The following is an 18,734-nucleotide window of genomic DNA, read 5'->3' as shown; positions in this document are numbered from 1 at the left end:
AAACTTTTACTAACATGGCCGTGTGTCTTACGGGCCCACGTCGCCATTGGGTGGTATTAGGATCTTTATTCCTCGACCTTTACTCTGGGACTCTGAACTCTCTCCTATTCGGGTTAAATGATTTTGCTAAAAAGAATAACTGTAGGTTCTTTTAAATACTTTCTCCCGGAGAGCCCCTTATCACAGATGGTCGCCGACTGCACCAGAAGATGTTGAAGATACTCTTCGATCATTCCCGAGACACTTGTGCCCTCTGCCTTTTCAATTCCCTACTACCGATATATCCATATGGATAACGACATACACTTGTTGTTCATACAATTACTCTGAGTTTCTCTTGTTATTACCAGATACATCGAATGCTCTCCGGCTTTTAAGAATCCCTTGTACCACTGCCTTGTAGTTCCTTGCCGCAGAAATACCCATACGGATAATTACTCGCACCTACCGAGTATCGACTCATCCCCAGTTGATTCATGTATTTCACAATAGTCTTCAAAATACTATTCGATCTACCGAAAATCCTGAGCAGCCTATTGCTCTTGAAATTCTTGCTTGCTTGCATTATGGTTAATCCCATAAGTCTTGTAATCTTATTGTCATTCCTTGTCATTATCATTTTGAGTCTGTTGATTCAAAATATTGCGAATGCTCACAATCCTCAATCAGATCCTAGGATTCTTCCTTCTGGCTCAAACGTCATTTTAAACATGAGCTGGTATCGACCAATCAAATTGCCATCGATTGTAACCCTAAGGCTATTCAACTTATCCATCCTTAATCAGAGCGTTTGCTTCTAATCCCTTGATTTGGAAATCATAATTCCTTTGCATTTGAGCTTTGAGTTAGCCAGTTATTTCTATAATCTGATCCCCTTGCATTCTTTCTTCCTCTAGTTGAGTACCGATGCTCACATCTGATCCCTTGTGGACCACCAAATCCTTTGTTAGATTATTATCCGACAGTGCCCTCATATTTAATCACCTTGTGAGTTCTTTCCCTGATACATAATGCCTTTAGTAAATTGTATCCTCTCGTTTTGACACTCATGCTCTACTATCGAGCTTGAGTTATTTACCCCTGAAGCTTGTGGTATATGTTTCCACGATGCCCCGATGGGTTGAACCTATGCCTTTCATAATATGTGTGAACTCGAAAGTTTTCATGAGTCATACTCTTCTGGTATTTTTCCATATAAAAATTTTCAACACTTCAACTTCATCAAATGCGAGAAGTGAATGAAAGGTTATGCATTGAAGAAGTGGGAGTCGACCTTGAACTTTGCGTTCATGCCCATGGACACGATGTAGATCTTATCATTAAAGATTTTCTTAAATTAATTATTCCTTGGTATAAGTTCATCTTATATCTGGGATCTGGCATTTTGCAATCGTGGTTCCAACTATGTTCTCTTTTAAATACCATTTTTTGTGCAAGTTTAAGCACTTGTCTTCTGCAGAGCAATACCCCAGTCCAACCTCTACTTTGGTTTGTCGTCGAGTATTACCCCCCTGGTATCTCGAGATTATCACGGAACTGCATAACTTATTATGAGTTCTCCATCATGTGCTACATTCTCATTGATTCCAATTTTTCACGGGCTTCGAGTTTTTAAACACTCAAAACCACCGATAACTGAATCGAGTCCGCACTACGGTTCAACAACTTTAGTAATCTTCTTTACTTACGAGTTTGTACCCAAACACGTCATTCCTGGCCTGATTGGCTATATCATTATCGTGCTAAATTTTAAACGATGCCACTCGGTCCTTCTTCCCGGAGCACAACTTTTGACGGTGAGCAAAGCTTACGTCGATCTTCCTCTCATACCATTTCACCTTGAACAACAAGCTTGATTTCAAGTTTGTGTCGTACCCTTGGTTCCAATAACTTTTCGCTTCACCATTCCTTTGACTTGATGTCATTGCCGATCGATTACATCTTCTAGAAACCTCTCGACAAGTGTGTCGTGATCATCGTCAACATTTTAACTTCTTCCGAGATATCAATTGAATTCATGCTGAGAAATTCCATGCTTGTCCCTCGATGATCTGTGTTATCATCGACCACATCCATGCCTTCCTTTCAAACACAGACTTGGTCTTGTTTTGAATGAACTTTAAGTTCCTTGCTATCCAGCAATTGTTCTTCTTTACCTTGGAACATTAACATCTCTTTTGTCCTCAATGTTGTGAGAATTTCACCACCTCTTAAGAAATCTTGGTATGGTGATACTTCTCACCATCACCATTCCTTCTTGGGTCCTCGTGTTGATTCCAACCGGGGTACCAACGAGTGAGCGGTGCTGTTTGGATCTTGCCCTTCTAGCAACCCTATTGCTTTGAAGTTAATGGTCGGCCGTTCATTCTTGGACTATTGATTGTTGAATCACCATTCCGACGTTGGTCGTGCAACCCAGCCCATATTTCGGGTGCACCTTTCAACCAATGTTTAATTGTGTATGTTTTCCTCGAGCATACAGCATTATACCATTTGATCTGACAAATGTTATCTCCTTGTTCACATGATTATGGAAATCCATCTTTTTGGAAATCTCGAGGAATTGTCGCTGAGTCCATCAGCCACCCCCTCATCCGCTCCTTGATTTAATGATGAACTCTTGTTACGGAACTCACTTCCATGGTTTAATTCCCGAGAATCATACAATGTCACCTCGACAATTTGTGTTGCACCTTTCTTCTCAGGCATCCTGAGTCTGAGGTATCCTGACACCAATCTGATCTGAATCTTGGTCAGAAATGATGGTTGGAACATAATTCCAAGAGTTATAACATTGGTCTTTATATAACCCGGTAAGATGATGTCATGCCTAGCACACCTGGCCGGATGACCTATTGATATAGTATCCTCTTTACCAAGGTTAGCCATTCTTCCATGAGGAAATTGTAAGACTTATTCCATAAGTTGTTCCTGATGGATCCTTTGTGTATCCATAGCCTGATCTTTACCTAATGACCATGTCAATGCTACCTCGAAGCATGTCTGTGGTACTCCGATTTTCAACAAGAACATTTGAAGCCCAATGCTAAATGTTTCTTGCTCAATTATCCAAACACCGTTATTTGGGTAATGACATGAAATTCCTCTCCCCTTACCTAAATGGTTTTCTACATTATATGCTGTCACGGATATCATGCCCCGCTTGCCTTGGGGAAGGATATATCCCTGAAATATGTGCTTAAACACATTTTCCTTTCCATTGTTCTGTTTACTCTGATAAACATATTTTCCTTTCCACTGTTTGGTTTAACCTTTCTTGTGATCTATATGATCTAAGCATTAATATTACCTGCTTATGTAAACACCTCGGTGTACAATTCTGTCAGTAAGACCCTATTACTTTTGTTGATGACATTCCGGTAACCGCCGATGGACGAGAACTTTGCCTACTGGTCCGCCTCATTTCAACGAGCAGGAAAATGGTTCTCTTCGTCCCTCGCCCTTGGTACCGACGTTGTTGCCGACATAATCGACAGGCTACCCTCTGACATGTCTTGCTATCATGGCCATGCAAGATGTCACCGTTCCTCCTACTTTTAATCCACATGGTGGGCCCATAACCCACAGTTCCACAGGATCGAAACCTGACTCTCCTGTGCACCCCCTGTTCCCAAATTTATTCATCGCGCGTGGCCTCATATGTAATTCACGGAACAGCGTCCTACTGATCTATACTAGCATCATACATAAAACTTATTCCGATTGCTTTGAACCCCTTTCACACTTTGTTTCAGGCTTCGAACGATTGCCTACCCGTTTGAAAATTCTCATGGTACCTTCTTACCTTGCTCTCGATATCTTCTTAAGTTTCAACTCGAGAGATATTTATGCTTCTTCCCTGAGTTAACCGTCTGATGCCCGATCTTGTTAGGATCCGTCCTGATAGAGTTTTCCCCTCTTATCCTTTTGTTAGTACGGTGAAGATCCTGAAGGAAGGACGACAACTTCTTCATAGTGCATTGAGGCATAGGAATGAAGACATCAACTCTATGGAACAACCTCTTCGAGAAGGGCAACCAAGACCGAGATGATTCGTTAGAATTTCGTAACCAAATCTTTCCCCCTTACTTCACCTCTTAAATCTCGGGACGAGATTTCTTGTAGTGGAGGAGAATTGTGATGCCCGGATAATTAAGCTACAGTGAACCTCTGCTAATGATGCCACGTCACTTCGATTACTGTTGCTGATCTCACGTTAGTTCGAAACCGATTATAATCCAAAATTCAAAATCAAGCAAACAATAAAAGTTTTCAAGTATTAAAACTAAAATGTTCATCGTGTGGCAAATAACCCCTAACTAGTTTTGGTGGTGGAACCAACCTTTTACAAAGTGTTTAAATGCCCTAAACTAATTAAAAACAGCGGCTAAAATAATAATTTAATTGCTGTTGAAAATATAAAAATATTAAACTAATTTATTTTGGTTCCAAACTAGGTTTGCAGTGGCCTATTTTGATAATACTAATTTAGGTGCTAACTTGGTATTTTCAAGAAACTGAAATAATTAGGAACTAAAAGAAAACAGAAAAGAAATATAAAGAAAAAGAAAAACAACTGCCCCCCCCTTGACTGGGCCTTGGCCCAGTTGGCCGTGTGGCCGAGCGGCCTGCCGGCCCACCCCCCGTGCCCCTGGCCTACTAGCCCCCCGGTCATACCCTAACCCGTAACCGCACACTCCCCCCGCACCACTCGCTCTCTCCCCCCACTCCCCCGATCCAGATCGGGATCGGGGCGACCACGCCCCCGCCCGCCCGACGCCGCCCCGCCGCCCAGCGCCTCCGGCCACCCCCTCGCCGGCGCCTGCCTCCCCGACTTCCCCCGCATGGCGCCCGCCCCACCTTGACCCGAGCTAGATCGGGATCGACCCCGCTGCGCCCCGACGACCGCGCCTCGCCGCCCGGTACTGCTCGACGCCATCGTCCACGACGGCGCCCTCGCTAGACGATGCCGGACCGCCTCCTCGAGTCCGCCCCGCCTCTCCATCAACGGCCTGCATAGAGCCTCGTCGACCCCCTGCCCTGCAACGGGGGTGAGCAACCCCCTTGCCTCCCCTTCCGAATTCCCCGCCGTAGACGTCGCCGCCCGTACGCGCTCGCCCACGCTTGGCCGCGGCCCTGCCTCGCGTGGCCGCACCCGGCCGCGAACCACGTCGTCCGTGCGCGCGCCCTGCCGTGGTCGTGGCTGCCTACACCCGCCGCCGTCTCTGCCCCGCGGCACCTGGCCACGTCCGCCCGGGTCGCCGTCGTCGTCCGGGGCCTCATCCCACTCCCGCTGCGTCTGTCGTCCGCTGCGGCGGCCCTCTCCGCCAACCGCGCCACCCTGCTCCGGCCGTCGGAGCCAGGCCGTGCGCCCGCTGCCCCGCGGCGCCTTGTCGGGCTGGCGCTCGTCGCCCGATCCACCCGGCGCCCGTAACCGTGCGCCCGCTAAGGCGCTTAGGCCTATGACGTATGGGGCCCACCCCCAGAACGAAAAGGGAAAAAAAGAGAAGAATAAAAATAAAAATAATAAAATTAATTAATTAAGATAATTAATTAACTTAATTAATCCTGTTAATATTAACTAATTAAGATTAATTAACCTAATAACTAATTAACTACTGTTAATTAGCTAACAGCCCCTGACAGGTGGGACCCACCTGTCAGGTTGACTGCTGACATCATGCTGACGTCATAATTACCTTTTTCTAATTAAATTAATTCTGTTAATTCTAGAAAAGGATAAAATCCTTTTTAAATTAATATAAAATGAACCGTAGCTCGGATGGAAAAACTTTGTACATGAAAGTTGCTCAGAACGACGAGACGAATCCGAATACATAGTCCGTTTGTCAGCCACACGTTCCTAGCATAGCGAACATGGAACTTTCCCCCTCCGGTCCGTCTGTCCGAAAACGCAAAACATCGGGAATACTTTCCCGGATGTTCCCCCCCTTCGCCGGTACCACCTACTGCCGCGTTAGGGCACACCTAGCATCACGCTTTGTCATGTCATGCATCGTTATGCATCTGTTTGCATTGTATTCATTGTTTCTTCCCCCTCTTCTCTCCGGTAGACTACGAGGCCGACGCCGCTGCTGGTGCCCCGACCGACTACGCTGTTGACGACCCCTCCTTCTTGCCAGAGCAATCAGGCAAGCCCCCCCTTGATCACCAGATATCGCCTATTCTTCTCTATACTGCTTGCATTAGAGTAGTGTAGCATGTTACTGCTTTCGGTTAACCCTATTCTGTTGCATAGCCTCTCATTGTTGCTACAGTTATTACCCTTACCTACTATCCTACTGCTTAGTATAGGATGCTAGTGTTCCATCAGTGGCCCTACACTCTTGTCCGTCTGCCATGCTATACTACTGGGCCGTGATCACTTCGGGAGGTGATCACGGGTATATACTATATACTTTATATACATGACACATGTGGTGACTGAAGTCGGGTCGGCTCGTTGAGTACCCGCAAGTGATTCTGATGAGGGGGCTGAAAGGACAGGTGGCTCCATCCCGGTAGAGGTGGGCCTGGGTTCCTGACGGTCCCCGACTGTTACTTTATGGCGGAGCGACAGGGCAGGTTGAGACCACCTAGGAGAGAGGTGGGCCTGGCCCTGGTCGGCGTTCGTGGATACTTAACACGCTTAACGAGATCTTGGTATTTGATCTGAGTCTGGCCATTTGGTCTATACGCACTAACCAACTACGCGGGAACAGTTATGGGCACTCGACGTCGTGGTATCAGCCGAAGCTCTTCTTGACGTCAGCGACGGAGCGGCGCGCGCCGGATTGGACTGGAACGCCTGCTAGGCTAGGTCTGCTTCTGGCCGCCCTCGCAACCTGCAGGTGTGCAATGGGCGATGGGCCCAGACCCCTGCGCGCATAGGATTTAGACCGGCGTGCTGACCTCTCTGTTGAGCCTAGGTGGGGCTGCGACGTGTTGATCTTCCGAGGCCGGGCATGACCCAGAAAAGTATGTCCGGCCAAATGGGATCGAGCGTGTTGGGTTATGTGGTGCTGTCAGGACCGGATTTTCGGGGTATCAACTTCCCAAAAATGGTCCTTGTGCTCACCAGCCCCAGGATTACTGTTAGCTGATGAGGCACCAACTTGATACAGAGATTCCAAGCAAAGTTACAAAATATGTGGTACAAGACCATTCTGGCCTATGAGTACAACAAATGGTTTCTAGTGGTTGATGGCGGAAGCGGTTTGTGGTTCATCAGTGGCCATGGGACTCCATTTCCCACAGGAACAGCTGAGCAGGATAACTCCTATCTTCGCGAGGCTGCTATCATCATTGCGTAGGTTCCGGGGCTGTCGTCGCAACGCTCCTCTCTACGCATGAAATCTGGCCAAGACAATAGCCAGGGACAAGCCAGTGACTACTTTGAATGTACTCGCAAACATTATGAACACAGGTATAATATAACAAATGATGATCATGCTCTGAAATATTCTATGATCACAACGTCAGCCACGAAATAAAAATCCATGATGCACGCAAGCAGGTTATTCCTATGAATATGCAATAAGGGAGCAGAAATAGAATGCACCGATCGGGTGTCTGAAGCGACGCCTCGAAAGGATAATAATATAAAGCATGCCTCAGTCGGGCGTCTGAGCAACACCACATAAAAGGGCTTATAAATAATTTAAAATAACAAGCGTGCCACAGTCGGGTGTCTGAGCGACACCGCATAAAGGGCTTATAAGTAAATTAAATAACAAGCATGCCACAGTCGGGCGTCTGAGCAACACCACATAAAGGGCTTATAAGTAAATTAAATAACAAGCATGCAACAGTCGGGCGTCTGAGCGACACCACATAAAGGGCTTATAAGTAATTTAAATAACAAGCACGCCACAGTCGGGCGTCTGAGCGACACCACATAAAGGGCTTATAAGTAATTTAAATAACAAGCATGCCACAGTCGGGCGTCTGAGCGACACCACATAAAGGGCTTATAAGAGAATAATCGCAGTGAGTAACCAGGAGGTAGAACCGTCCCAGGGATACTCAATAATTCAAATAATGTAAATGGTTAGTCCACAATAATAATAATCATAATCCTCATATGTCACAGGTCATAATCAATGTTCTGGTTTAGCAGTTTTTCCTCCGAAGACCGACACTAAGACCGACACTTGACCCATCCCAGACTGTAGTCCTTAACCATGGACACGGCTATTCGAATAGATATAATCTCTGCAGAGGGTGTACTCTTTACCCACGAGTAACGGATTTCTTTTAGTCCATCGGGACTAATTCCGTCTACGGTCTTTTAATTGAAAACACACCTAACCGCACACACCAGCCTAACTTACCGGTGTCTGGAATCACCCACGACACCCGTTAAGCAAAACTCTAAGTGGGGAGGCTACAACCTCGATTAGCATGGGATCACAAAATTTATACCGCATGCAAACTAGGGGAGCTACCCCTTCGGCTCCAACTGAAAACACCCATGCCCCCGGACCAGGTGGCATGCCTACCGGAGGCCTCCGGTATCTTCCACCATGGCCTCTCTGTATGGTGTGTGCTAGGAAGGGGTTGACAACTTACTGAACCGTACCCTACTTGTGGCAGGGACAAGTGGTAGTACGAAACAAGTATGGGGGTTACTGGAACAAGACTCGATCTACGGTTGAGTCAGGAGGTTTAAGTATTCCCTGCATGGTTAGCATAACAAATATGTTTCAACCAACAGACAAAATCATCACTCATCATACCTCACTATGCCGTACCGGACACAATCGTCTCGACGAAGACTGGAGACAAGCTCGTGTCTACCCAAGACAGAGGCTTTCCCAGATTCCTTCCGGTAGGCATGAAAGGTATACGAGGGTGATTACTATCACAAACATATCAAATTCCAACAGCACGGAATCATCAATATGCACTCATGGGTATGACCATATCACATAAAATAACGAATACTCCGTGTCACGATGGTGTTGTAACCGTTATCAAACAACGCACAACAGTATTATGCCAGGGTTCCGAATGCTTGCCTTCAAGAGTATGCAAGTGGGGTGCATTTTTTTGAAAGTTGCTTCCTTCTTCAAAAATCCTATTTTGAGAAAATTCAAATTAACACATAGTTTCAAAAAGTACAAAAAAGTTGTTTGGAAAATTTTCAAATAAACATGAAAATAAACTAGACAGAATTTGAGAAACAACAGAAAAAGAATCAAGTCAATTGGACTTATATTTAAAAAGTTATAGCCAGTCAAAGTTTAGTCAAAATCTGTTTTTAATAGAAAACAGAAAAGAAAACATTTCGGACAAAATACGCTTTCGAGAGGGGGACACGTACTTTGGGCTTTACGCCTCAACTTAGCCCGCGCGGGCCGACCCGTGGGTCACTGACAGTGGGCCCTTGGGTCCACTGGTCAGGTTTGACCAGTCGTCCCCGCCTTCCTGTCTTCTGGCCGAACGGAGGCGGAGCTCCGGCGATCACCGTCGGCGAACGGAGGCTCCTCGCGGGGTTCTGATGGCGGGGATGGATCCGCCAGTCCAGGGCGGTCCTCTCGGTGGTTGCTAGGCTGGCGGGTGTGGGGGGGGTCGCCGGCGGCGAGCTCCGCGGCGGACGGTGGTTCTGGTGGATTTGGGCTTCGAGCTACGATGGCTCCCGATCGAGGCTGAGGTGCTGGGTAGCTCCGCACGGTCGAGGGGAGGAGGATGGGAGCACGGGAGGGGGTTAGGGCCTCGGTCTTGGCCGGATTTCACCGGAGTGTGGCGGCGGCCGAACCTGCCGGAGGTGAGGAAGACGACCTCCTCCCATCGATCGCTGACTGTGGGGGCTCTAGAGAGGAGGTATGAGGCTGCTTGAGGGCCTGGACGAGCTCGGGGGCTCCTTATATAGGCAGTCGAGGTCGGTTCGGCGGCAGGCGAAGATAGGATCGGCGAACCGACGTTCTGTAGCCTGCAGGACGACGTGGCGGCGACGGGCGCTAGTGGACGAGCTCGCGGATAAGCTTGGACTGCTCCAGAGGCAAGCTGGCGAGCGGCTGTGGCTCGGGCGGCGCCGTCCATGGTAGGGGCCTGCCGCAGACGCCGGCGTGCCGCTAAGGGGCTCTGACAGCGGCGCTGTAGGGTGCCAGGGGGAAGCTTCGAGCACTCTGATGTGTGGACGAGGACGGGCGTGGCTCTGCAGGCAAGCAAGGGCTAGGGGCGGGACGCGGTGGCTCAAGTGCGCGCGTGCAAAACGTGCGCTCTGGGCGCGCCTAGAGCACGCACGCCAGGCACTCGATGAAATGACAACGCGTGATAGAGGGCTCCAATCCACATGGGGTTTAACAGTGTGGAGCTATAGACTAGTGTAGAGCCCTGAGACATGCTGGTTAGGCAAAGCAAGCAGGTTCCTAATGTAAACAAGAAATTATGCCAAATCTGGCCATGCACTTAAACTGTTTGGTGAAATGCCATGGCTACCTAGGGCCTCTTGATGGCCACCAAAGTTTCCAGGCTGGGGTCTCTTTAGGTGTAGGTGATGATGGCAAGGCTAGTTGGGCACCACCAGAAACTTGTTAGTGTAAGCTTTTGAGAAAACCAAATCTGGACAGAAACTAAAGGCTATCTTTGCATGGACCAAAATTACTCCAATGGGTCCACTCTCCTGGACTTAAGGGTTTTGCAGGGTGGACTATAAGCAGGAAAAAGAATCATGGGCAACAGAGCAAACAAAAATAGAGTTGCAGTAGAAAATGCCAAACTGGACCAGAGAGCAAAAGAGGATGATTTGCTCAAATTTTTCAAAGAACACTCATGGGTTTTTGCATAAAGTTGAATTATATGCATCTACTGACATCTCCAAACACTTGGAAGAATTTCTAAAGAAATATTTAAATAGGTTGTAGTGCAAAATTACCAACTGGACCAGATTTGAAAATTTGGTGTAGAGCTCAAAATCTCCAATGACCAAAAGATATTTTTGCATAAAAGTGATGTGGAAACATCACATGACATCCCCAAAATTTGGTGAAATTCTAAAGAAGTATTTGAAAGGGTTAAAGTGCAAAAGAGGCTCCATAACTTATGAAAAATCATTTTTAGAAGAATAAAGCTCAGGAAAAACAATTATGCAAATAAACCCACTGATAAAAGAAATGTTTTCTTGAGAGGGTATACAAGTCCAATAATATTTTTGGAAGGTTTTCACTTGGGGTAAAAACTTCACAATATCAAAGAAAAGAGAGGTTCTGAAATCAATAGATAAATCCAGAAAATAAAAATTTAATTTCCTGGCAAAATTTTAATAAACAAAATATGGTTAAATTTTTGGGGTGTTACAGGTGCACCCCTGCAGGGAAGTTTATCTATTCGAATAGCCGTGTCCCTCGGTAAAAGGACGACTCGGAGTTGTACCTTGACCTTATGACAACTAGAACTGGATACTTAATAAAACACACCCTTCCAAGTGCCAGATATAACCCGGTGATCGCTCTCTAACAGGGCGACGAGGAGGGGATCGCCGGGTAGGATTTTGCTATGCGATGCTACTTGGAGGACTTCAATCTACTCTCTTCTACATGCTGCAAGATGGAGGCTGCCAGAAGCGTAGTCTTCGACAGGATTAGCTATCCCCCTCTTATTCTGGTATTCTGCAGTTCAGTCCACTGATATGGCCCCTTTTACACATATACCCAGGCATAGGTAGTGTAGCTCCTTGCTTGCGAGTACTTTGGATGAGTACTCACGGTTGCTGTTCTCCCTCTTTTCCCCTTTCTATACCTGATTGTCGCAACCAGATGCTGGAGTCCAGGAGCTAGAAATCCCGAGGATGATTCTACATGGAGTTCGGCTTCGAGGAGTAGTTAGGAGGTCCCAGGAAGGAGGCCTTGCCTTTTCGACCGTTGCTACTTTTGTGCTAGCCTTCTTAAGGCAAACTTGTTTAACTTATGTGTGTACTCAGATATTGTTGCTTCCGCTGACTCGTCTATGATCGAGCACTGGTATTCGAGCCCTCGAGGCCACTGGCTTGTATTATGATGCTTGTATGACTTATTTATGTTTTAGAGTTGTGTTGTGATATCTTCCCGTGAGTCCCTGATCTTGATCGTACATGTTTGCGTGCATGATTAGTGTACGGTCAAATCGGGGGCGTCACAAGGGACAAGAAAGGGATTACGGGCACCTTATCTCTTTTTAGTTTGTAAGCCCGCGGGCATTTGTTAATTTTAGGACTTGTAATCCCCTTGCTCATGTTTTTAATTCCGTATGAACTGTACCTGTATGGGATGTTTTCAATGAAAAAGGGTGTTTGCCGGGTTCTTTGTGCGTGAGGGAGGCCCATGCCAAGGACGAATCCTTGTTATTTTTAAGATAAACATTGTCGCCCGACAACAGGCCTTGCCGTCTCTCCACTTCAGACGACCATTCTCGCGCTCTTGGCGGAGGCAGGGGCGAAGTAGAGTTAGGCCCCTCATTTATTTCCTTGCCACCGCGGCTATGACCAAATTCCGACCCAGGAGGTAGCTCTTGGGTACAGGAAAGGGGAGCACGGTGGTTTTAAGAACGTAAACGAGGTTTCACATGTCCTAGTTCTATATGGAAAATGCATAACAGGGGGATGGTAGACTTATCTGAATCCGCAGCCCCCGGCAACCTTGGCTTGCCGTGGTTGGACCCTTGTATCTTCAGCCCCGACAGTCTTGGCCTGCTGGGGCCGGAGCGCCGGTTCGTTCTCTTTTTCCCAAGCGGCTCAGCTGAAGTGTCCATGTGCCCTGCGAACCAAAGAGACAGAAAGACGCACACTCGACCTCTAGGCTAGGGGTTAGTCGCCGCTAAGCACTATCAACACTAACTGAGGGAGGGACTTAACCTAGCATGCATGCTATGACTTAGGGCGCCAGCGCTTCATTTATTTATGCTCAAGGTCTGCGCTTGGCTTTGTATAGAGGGTTACATGCCTTGCCGGCAAAGCTTGTACAAAACGTGGCTTGCGGTGAGGCCAGGCAAGCCGCGCCTCATGGGTAAAACTTGCGAAGATGCTCGATGTTCCAGGAGTTGCTCACTGGGACAGCATCTTCGGTCTCCAGGCGGACTTGATAAGGGCCTTCCCACTTCGGCGTCAACTTGTTGGAATTCTTGGCCAACTGAACACGCTGAAGAAAAAGGTCGCCTTCCTCAAAGCTTCGGGCATGAACCTTGCGGCTATGGTAGCGGCGCAAGGCTTGCTGGTAGCACGCTGCTCTCACAGCTGCCCGAAGACGATCTTCCTCAAGGAGTGTTGCGTCATCTTGCCGCAACCGCTCTTGCTCAAGCTCGTCATAAGCGAGCAATCGAGGTGACCCGTATATGAGTTCCGTGGGGAGAACTGCTTCTGCCCCATATACTAGGGCAAAGGGTGTCTGGCCGGTGGCTCGATTTGGCGTCGTCCTGATCGACCAAAGAACCGCTGGCAACTCATCAATCCAGCGCCTTCCGCTCTTGTGTAGCTTGTCCAAATTCTTTGTCCTTAAGCCACGCAACACTTCAGCATTTTCCCTCTCCGCCTGGCCGTTGCTCCGTGGATGTGCCACGGAAGAGAAACAGACCTTGCTGCCGAGGTCTTGGATGTATTGCATGAAGGTGTGGCTTGTGAACAGCGTGCCGTTATCGGTGATGACTCTGTTTGGCACACCAAAACGGCAGGCTATTCCCTTGAAGAACTTGACGGCTGACTGTGCTGTCACCTTCCTCACTGCTTCCACATCCGGCCACTTTGTGAACTTGTCGATTGCAACGTACAAGTACTCAAAGCCCCCGACAACACGGGGGAAGGGGCCCAGTATGTCAAGCCCCCAGACCGAAAATGGCTAGGAGAGAGGGATTGTTTGAAGGGCTTGAGCTGGTTGATGAAGCTTCTTCGAATGGAACTGGCACGCTTCACACCTGGTTACTAGTGTCGTCGCATCCTGGAGGGCGGTGGGCCAGAAGAAGCCTTGCTGGAATGCTTTGCCGGCAAGGGCCCTCGACCCTATGTGGGAGCCACATATGCCTCCATGTATCTCTGCCAACAACAACAGTCCTTCCTCCTGGGGTATGCACTTCAATTTCACACCGTTCGGTCTTTTTCTGTACAGGATGTCATCGACGAACTGGTACAAGGCAGACCGACAGGCTACTTTCTCCACTTCTTCCTGCTCCTCAGGAAGTTCCCCTGTCTGGAGGAAACGGACGGTATGTTGTGCCCATGCCGGAGCCCGGGGCTCGACGGCAAGGACCAAAGGCATCTCTTCTACCATGGGGGCAGCCGTCTCTATGGCCAGGGCTTGGCGCCCTGCCGGAGCCAGCTGCTCCTTGGTAGGCTCAGCGTCCACGGCTACACCCTCGCCGGCAGCCCCTGGGGGCTCAGCGGGAAAGTACTTGCCGGGGCCTGATTTCCTCCGCTTGTTCTGCCCCGTTGATGGTTCGACGGATGTTTGAGTTAACCGAAGCAAAAAGGTACCTGGTTCCACAGGTAGCTTGAATGCAGCGCGCTTTGACAGGTAATCGGCGATGTCATTCTCCGCTCGGGGAACGTGCTCCGCTTGTATACCGTCAAAGCGCTCCTCCAGCTTCCTCACCTCATCTACGTAGGCCTCCATCAACGGGCTCTGATAATCTTTGTTGAATTGTCTAACGACAAGCTGCGAATCACCCCTGACGATGAGCTTTTTAACTTCGAGGCATGCCGCGATCCTGAGACTGGCAAGCAACCCCTCGTACTCAGCAGTGTTGTTGGTGGACATCTCCCTGGGAAAGTGCATCTGGATTACATACTTGAGGTGCTCTCCGGTGGGCGCGACAAGCAGCACACCAGCACTGGCGCCATGCAGCGAGAAAGCTCCGTCAAAGTACATAATCCAGTCGCGAGCTGTTTCCTTGCCGGGGAGTGTGGTCTCCTGGATTTCTTCGTCGGGTGTCGAGGTCTATTCTGCAATGAACTCCGCCAAGACTCTGCTCTAGATTGTCGAAGTACTTTCAAACTTCAACCCAAAGCTCGATAACTCCAAGGCCCACTCCACAATTCTTCCGGTTGCGTCTGGGTTGTGCGGTATCTGTTGCAACGGGAGGCGGGTGACGACAGTGATCTCGTGGGCTTGGAAGTAATGACGCAGCTTCCTCGAGGCCATAAGGAGGCCGAAGAGCAATTTCTGCACACCGGAGTACCTTGACCTAGCCCCCTACAAGAGGGAGTTGACAAAGTAAACCAGGTGCTGCATCATCTTCTTCTTCTGCACCACTTCACTTGGCCGCATGGGCCCCGTCCCGATGGCGTCGGACTCTGCCGGGGGCCTTGCCTTGCCGGCACAAGGCCCTGCCGGGGGAATCTCTGACTTGCTATCCGCCGGTCCTGCCGTTGCCACTGCCTCTTCGTCAACCTCCCTCTGCGCCACTAGTGCGGCACTGACCACTTGATTCGTCGCCGCTAGACATAGCAGCAACGGCTCTTGTGGTTTAGGCGCAACTAGTATCGGTGTAGAGGAAAGGTATCTTATCAGGTCTTGCAACGCAGCCTCGGCCTCTGGGGTCCACTCCATTGGGCCCGCCTTCTTCAAGATCTTGAAAAAGGGAAGGGCGCGCTCGGCAGACTTGGAGATGAATCGGCTCATGGCGGCAACGCAGCTAGTGAGCCGATGCACATCCTTGATCCGCTTGGGCGCCTCAATCTGCTCGATAGCCTTGATTTTGTCTGGGTTTGCCTCGATCCCACGCTGCGACACAAAGAACCCGAGAAGTTTGCCGGACGGGACGCCGAAGACACACTTCTTAGGGTTCAGCTTGAGGTTGATCTTGCGCAGGTTGGCAAATGTCTCTTCTAAGTTTTGTACAAGAGTTGCCCTGTCCTTGGCTTACCTCAACCTTCGAAAAGCATCCGTTATACGAGTTATGGCAATACTCCCGAACTCCCGCCCCAGTACTGGGTGGCGTCGAGGTGATCTCACCAACAAATGCATAAAAGAGATTTCGATGTCGGCGAAACTCAGGTATTCCAGAACTGCAACGATAAAATTGTGACGACAACACCTCGGAGCTCAACTCCCCGGGACACTGCCACAACCCCTAAATGTCAGGAGGCACCAAGAACAATGTTCTCGTCACAAAACCATCGGAACGATTCCAAGATACCCGCGTGATCCTAAATTTTTTTTAGTGAAATTTGAGGAGAGAAGAGTCAAAACTTCTACGTCAGGAGACCTCACCAGAGCGACGAAGGGACTGAGGAGTAAAAAGAATCCTACTCTCCGATATATATAATCCTAAGACTCAAAACATTTTTGTTCTAGACTCAACAACGTCAGCGATTCGATCAAGCAGGGGGCTCCTAAGTCGGGGATGGCTCTGATTACCAACTTGTAACACCCACGATGCGGCTATATCTCCCACGTGTCGAGGCACGACTTAGAGGCATAACCGCATTGTGGTTTTGTCGCAAGAAGGGTCATCTTCACACAATCCCATGTAATGAACAAGAATGGGATAAAGAGTTGGCTTACAATCGCCACTTCACACAATACATAAATAATCATACATCAATCAGAGTACACACATAGGTCCGACTACGGAACCAAAAGGAAAGAAGACAACCCAACTGCTAGATCCCTGATCGTCCCAACTGGGCTCCACTACTGATCAAATGAAAAGAAACAACACAACGAACAAGATCTTCATCGAGCTCCCACTTGAGCTCAGTTGCGTCACCTGCACTGGTCTCATCGGCACCTGCAACTGTTTTGGAAGTATCTGTGAGTCACGAGGACTCAGCAATCTCACACCCGCGAGATCAAGACTATTTAAGCTTAAAGGAAAGGATGGGTACTGAGGTGGAGCTGCAGCAAGCACTAGCATATATGGTGGCTAACATACGCAAAGGAGAGCGAGAAGAGAAGCAACGGAACGGTCGTGAACTAGCAATGATCAAGAAGTGATCCTGAACTCCTACTTACGTCAAACATAACACAAGAACCGTGTTCACTTCCCGGACTCCGCCGAGAAGAGACCATCACGGCTACACACGCGGTTGATGCGTTTTAATTAAGGTCAAGTGTCAAGTTCTCTACAACCGGATATTAACAAATTCCCATCTGCCACATAACCGCGGGCACGGCTTTCGAAAGATAATACCCTGCAGGGGTGTCCCAACTTAGCCCATTATAAGCTCTCACGGTCAACGAAGGATAAACCTTCTCCCGGGAAGACCCGATCAGTCTCGGAATCCCGGTTTACAAGACATTTCGACAATGGTAAAACAAGACCAGCAAAGCCACCCGAATGTGCCGACAAATTCCGATAGGAGCTGCACATATCTCGTTCTCAGGGCACAACGGATGAGCCAGACGTCGGGTTGGCATAGACCCTGGTTGCCCAGGGGGCGCCGGACATCGCTCGGTTTGGACCAGCACTCGAAGGAGAACTGGCCCGGGGGGTTAAAATAAAGATGACCCTTGAGTCTGCAGAACCCAAGGGAAAAAGGCTTAGGTAGGCAAATGGTAAAACCAAGGTTGGGCCTTGCTGGAGGAGTTTTATTCAAAGCGAACTGTCGAGGGGGTCCCATAAATCACCCGACCGCGTAAGGAACGCAAAATCAAGGAACATAACACCGGTATGACGGAAACTAGGGCGGCAAGAGTGGAACAAAACACCAGGCATAAGACCGAGCCTTCCACCCTTTACCAAGTATATAGATGCATTAATTAAATAAGAGATATTGTGATATCCCAACATAAACATAATCCAACATGGAGCAATCTTCATCTTCACCTGCAACTAGCAACGCTATAAGAGGGGCTGAGCAAAAGCGGTAACATAGCCAAACAATGGTTTGCTAGGAAGGATGACAAAGGTCAGAGGTTCATGGCAACATGGGAGGCATGAAATAGCAAGTGGTAGGTAGCGCTGCATAGCAATAGAATGAACAACTAGCAAGCAAAGTTAGAAGTGATTTCGAGGGTATGGTCATCTTGCCTGAAATCCCGCAAAGAAGAAGAACGAGTCCATGAAGAAGACAAGCGGACGTAGTCGAACGAATCCTCACAACTCCGGAACGAAACCGAAGCTAACGAGAGAAGCAACCCGGAAAGAAACAAACACCATAGTAAACAACCACCACATCCACATGGCATGATGCACAAACAAGTATGATGCATGTCCGGTTTAATGAGGCATGGCATGGCAAGGTGCAACAAACAACGCTACAAATTAAGTGGAGCTCAATATGCAGCGAGTTGCATATTGACGAAACACCACATCAATTATTTAGTTCTCTCTCATTATGTACTCGACCATATTAAATGTTGATTACCAAGGCAAGAGGTGAAGCATAATTAAACAACCTATCTAGGCACGTTTAAAAGAGGCCGGAAATAACAAACGACAATACCGGAAAAACCCCATATGACATTTAGCAATTTTAATGCAAACATCAATTTTAGACATTTTAAATGTTGTTATCATGATGCGAATGACAGATGTAAGTTATATGCAATTTTATGAAAATGTTGACATGAAGATGATTAGGAGCATTTGGTCACCATGGCAGAAAGAATTGGGTGCCACGGCGATGAAAACGGAAACGATGCCATGGCAACGTCCCGGTTCCGATAACTCGTTGAGCGACCGGTGCAAACGAAGATGTGGATGTGCGGAACATGCAAAAGATGGTGGGGTGATCCCGGTTACCGGGTTCCCACGGGACGATGGCATGACAACGAGGAGGAACATGGAATGACAACTCGGAAACGGTGCAACCACGAGCATCT

This window comes from Triticum aestivum, chromosome 7D, assembly GCF_018294505.1.
Source record: "Triticum aestivum cultivar Chinese Spring chromosome 7D, IWGSC CS RefSeq v2.1, whole genome shotgun sequence".
Taxonomy (NCBI): Eukaryota; Viridiplantae; Streptophyta; class Magnoliopsida; order Poales; family Poaceae; genus Triticum; species Triticum aestivum.
Note: the sequence above shows the minus strand (reverse complement) of the source record.